We start from the raw sequence: 5,385 nt of genomic DNA, 5'->3' as shown, positions 1-5,385 counted from the left end.
TGTCCAATATCCTGTAGCGAGTTGAAGTTAGAGTTGATGATAGAACCCAGCTCTGTGTGATCTCAGAACAGATGTTCTGTCCCATCTCCTTCAAACTAATAGGTGCACAGCTAGACGACATACCCTCTTCTAAAGTTACTTCCATTAGTGGGAAAATGCACAAAAACATAGCCTGCCATGAAGGATGTTTCACACGTACCCAGCATTCTGGTGAAGTGCTTCCCTAGTGAAGGATTTGGGAACTTAGCACCATAAGAGAAAACTGCAGAAGGGACATCAAATGACCCCAGTTTTTTGTCCTCAAACTCTGATGTTTAGTCACCGGGAGTTCTGTGTCATAGGAAAGCGATCTAAAAATAGAAAGCCTTGAAACTTTCTTCAGTTGGGTGGAGTTTATAATGCAAACACCAGAGTGTTTCTGCATGACATTCAGTGTTTCCTTTTCTACTCCATTGATCCTTCTATCCCGAGAGAACTCTGCAGGTGGGTTTCCTTGGAAATACAAGCCAAATACTTGGAAGGCGTGAATTGAAAATGCTTTCCTGGGCTTCCACGTGCATCTGTGGGCAAAGGTGTTAACTTTATCTGGTCTCTCTGGTGCCTCAGTTTGGGCAGACGGGGCTCTGGTCCATGTGGATCCCAGCTTCCCACAGGCTCCACTGAACCTTCTCTGGTGGAAGGCTGATGTGCAAAAGTGGCACACCATCACTTCTGCTGGCCAAAACAAGGGGTAAAACCAAGTCAGATTCCATAGATGGGGAAATAGAATCCATCCCTAAATGGAGTTGTTGTACCATTACTCTGTGAGGAGCATCAGGATAGGAAGAGGGATAATGGCAGCCATTTAAAAAAAATAATCTATGATAACAGCTAATCTTCAAGTAGCATTGACTTTGCACCACCAAGTCTTGTTAAGTTTTCTAGATGTATGGTTCATCTGATATTCAAACCAAAGTTTTAATTTTCATTATCCATATTTTGTAGATGAGAAAAGTAAAACATAGAGAACATCACTGATGTCCCCAAAGTCACACAGCTGGGAAGTGATGAAAACAATATCCACACCCAGGCGGTCTGGCTCCAGAGATTGTAAGTGTAACTCCTACACTATTTCTGTTCAGAAATTTCTTTTTATGGGGATGACCCTGTGACAGCTCATCATGGAGGGCTTATTTTCATATAGGAACCGAAGGGTCACATACTTACCAACATATTACTTGTTGGTTAGTGCTGGTTCTCTGGATCACAAAGCATGACCTTTGAAACTATTTTGTCACGGAAGTGGAATGCAAGTGAGTTCAGCTTGCATCATTAAAGCGACAAGGAGATTTTATTACATGCTTGAAGAAGGTAACACGGAGTGGCACAATCTGTGAGTTTGAAAATAGAACTGAGTCTTGCTTTTGTATTTTTCCTTTCTAATTTTTCAGAAGAGGGCATTGAACAGAATCAATCCCTGGTTCCTCAACAGTCCAAAGCCGGAAGTCCCATTAGCATCATAATTGCGTGTTGATCCAAAGCTATTTAAGGGTTATCTTAATGAGGATGACAAATGTCCTACTAACTGTTGGTATTTTGGGGTTTTGATTTTCTATATATTCTTTACATATATCTTAAGCCACTTGCCTTTTTAGTTCCTAGGTAAAATAATTGGAAATCTATAAATAAAAATGCGGCATTTGGGAAACATGTTCATAGGGCATGTTAATGGATGTTTAGATAGGCATTTCTTTTTTTTTTTTAAATATATGAAATTTATTGTCAAATTGGTTTCCATACAACACCCAGTGCTCATCCCAAAAGATGCCCTCTTCAATACCCATCACCCACCCTCCCCTCTCTCCCACCCCCCATCAGCCCTCAGTTTGTTCTCATTTTTGAAGAATCTCTTATGCTTTGGCTCTCTCTCAGTCTAACCTCTCTTTTTTTTTTTCCTTCCCCTCCCCCATGGGTTCCTGTTAAGTTTCTCAGGATCCACATAAGAGATCGGCATTTTAATGAAGATTTCTTTAGTAAAAGAATAATAATAATAATAGTAATAATAGGACCCATACAATGAAGAAGAAGGTACAAAGGGAAATAGATGGGAAGAGAGGGAAGGGGAAAGTTAGAAAATGAGAAAAAATAGAAGTGGTTCAAAATGACATCTGTTTGGGTATATACAGGCTTGATGAAGCTAACTTCTGGAAACTTTCATTGACATGGGGGCTCTTTGGAAAGTGTTGGTGTCCTCTGGGGAAATGCGGAAAGATATCTGTCTTCCAAAAGTGGCTTCTCTGATAGATCCAGCCAGGGCATCTCAAGGGAGATATCAAGGCCTGGACAACTCCTGATGGTACCTTCCATTATTCCGCCACTTGGAAAAAAGAGGCTCAGCATGTCCATCCTTTTATTGGAACTTGTTTTAAAAGAAAAGTGGAGAAATGATCTTTTGCCTGCACAAGCACAGGCAACACCATAGGATGAAATAGTAGAAAGAGCAGTGGAGAAACAGAGAGTGAGGAAAAGCCTTGTATAGACACTTGCCATTTGATCTCTGAGCTGCCTTTTCTCATCTCTGTAAGTGGGGGTGGGGTGGGGGAGGGGCAGGTGGGTGGAAGGATATTGCTCCGGATGAAAAGTAAAATAATTTTCTAAGTGATTTCTGATGTTGTTAAATCAATGACAAAATTCTAATCTCAGCATCATGGCATTCTGAACTAACGCAAAACCTCTAACACAAATACTTAGAAATGCACATTTTAATCAGCATGTTTATAATGATCAGTTTACCAATTGCTGAATATTTAACCATTAACCCTTTCCAGCCTGTATAAGCTGGCTTCAGCAAACATTAACACAATCCCAAGGTGCCAGAAATAATTTACAACCAGACAAATAAGAGATGTCAACCTGAACCGAGATATACAAATAGGTGTAAGATGTAGTGTCTAGGCACTAGGATTTTAATGTCCATACAGGATAAGAGATGTGGCTGTAGGCACACGTGAGACTGAAGCAGGCACCAGCGAAAAGCTGGGATCCCCTAAGAGCTGCCCAGTTTGTCAGGTGAATAAGAAAACATCCTAAGTCCCAAGAAATGACATGGAAACCTATTTCCTTTATGTTTCGGATAAGAAAAAAAAAAAAACAAAAAAACCCCAATTAAGAACTGAAACTCAGGGCTCACACCATGCTCAGGTATAGCATACAAATTCATTCTCCAGATACAGACATGAATTCTAAGCTGATAAATTAAAAATGTAAATACTGATCCTGGACAGGTGAATTCTCAGCGGTGCCCAATAGAAGTGAAACAAAATTGCTCTTTAGGGCTTCTATAATACAGGAGGAAAGGGATTCACCGAGGCAAGAAAATAGTCAAGCTGAAGATAAATACTCATTCAAAAATTACAAACCACAGGAGGAAATGAACCATAATGAAGGGAATCAGCAGATACAATGAATTGCAGGATTAATATTCTAAGAACTTGAGTGAGTAAAATAATCTGAAAAAATAAAAATGTAAAAATAATCAGAAAGTTAAAATAGATAAAAATGCAAGAAAAAGATAGTCATTAACAATTAACGAAAATCAATAAGATTTGAAAAGAGAAAATGATAACAGAAATTAAAAACTCAATGGAGGCTTCCATTTCTGGAAAGATGGAATAGATGTACTCTCCCTATTCTTCTAAATACAGGTAAAAACCTTAAAATGAAAACAGGTACATATATGTATATATACACATATATATGTGTGTATATATACATGTATATATGTATGTATATGTATGTGTGTATATATATACATATATATATATAATTGTATTACTTCTTATTATAATATATATCATAAGAATATATCATAGAGGGATGCCTGAGTGGCTCAGTCAGTTAAGCATTCGATTCTTGTTTTCAGCTCAGGTCATGATCTCACAGTTCGTGAGATCAAGCCCTGCATCGGGCTCTGCACTGACAGTGCAGGTATTCTCTCTCTCCCTCTCTCTCTGCCCTTCCTCTGCTGATGGTCTGTCTCCCTCTCTCTCAAAATAAATAAATAAACATTAAAAAAATAAGAATATATCATAAGATAACTCGGAAAGATGGGGAAAAAGCAGATGGGCTAGAATCCTTGAGGCCCAAGGAATGATATGTTGGTGAATTCGTAAGGTTTCTTTTCTTTTAGCCTTATGAATCTCAGACTTGTAGCTGAAGAAATTAGATAGCTGGAAATGTTGGGGTACCTGAGTGGCTTATTTGGTTAAGTGGACTTCGGCTCAGGTCGTGATCTCACAGTCTGTGAGTTTGAGCTGACAGCTCAGAGCCTGGAGCCTGTTGCAGATTCTGTGTCTCCCTCTCTCTCTGCCCCTCCCCTGCTCACTCACTCTTTCACTCTCTCTGTCTCTCAAAAATAAATAATAAAACATTAAAAAAAGAAACCTGGAAATGTCAATGATTACAGACAATAAAAGCTCCAACAAAAGCCTCCTCTGTAGAGTCAAAGGACCAAGAAGGTACAGGTTACAAGACAGCAAACTTTTAGACAATAGTAACTCTACCCCAGTCAAACACCACACAAAAAAGGTGTCTATACCCCCAGCCACCCACAAAGGCTGAGTGAGGGTCCTAGACTTTCACTCTCACCAGGCTGTAAGTAGGAACTCCAATCACACTCACTAGTGTGGAGTCAGAGAAGATTGAGTTGAGACATTCATCCCCATTGTGTGATAATGAGCCCCTAATTCTCATGATGTCAGTGAAGACCAGATGGGGAATCTGGATTCTCCCTGCTCCCCGCAATGGGGACATGTCCCTCCCCCTCCCTGCTAGAAGTCTGTCAGAGGATACCTAATGGAGAATCAAACCTCTTACCACTACCATATGGTAGTAAGGCCACACTTGCCCTCACCGTGAGGTCAATCGAGGCTGTCTGGGGAGCCACAACTCCTACCCTGTCAAGTGGTAGTGGTAATGATGAGTCCCCAGCCCAGATGTCATTGAGAGGTGAGGGGGAACCCAGACTTCTACAACCACTTGCCTGCCACTTCTCTTGTTGGAGTCGTGTCAAAGGAAGCCAGATAAAATAGAAAGTTTAAGATCCAATGTGTCATAGCATAATGCTCAAATCTCCAGGTTTCAGTAAAAATATATATATAACTTGTCATGCCAAGAGCCAGAAAAATTTTACATTACACGGAAACAGCACTACCATCACCAACAAGGGATGCCAAGACCAACGTGACAGAGATGACAAAGCCTTTAAAGTAGCCATCATAAAACATGCATCAATGAGCAATTATGGCTATATTTGAAACAATGAAAAGTAGTCTCAGCAAAGAAATAGAATACATACAGAGATACACACACACACACACACACACACACACAAACACACACACAACA

This window comes from Panthera tigris, chromosome B1 (assembly GCF_018350195.1).
Source record: "Panthera tigris isolate Pti1 chromosome B1, P.tigris_Pti1_mat1.1, whole genome shotgun sequence".
In the NCBI taxonomy this organism is placed as follows: domain Eukaryota; kingdom Metazoa; phylum Chordata; class Mammalia; order Carnivora; family Felidae; genus Panthera; species Panthera tigris.
The sequence above is the reverse complement of the archived record's forward strand: the minus strand, read 5'-3'. Positions refer to the sequence as shown.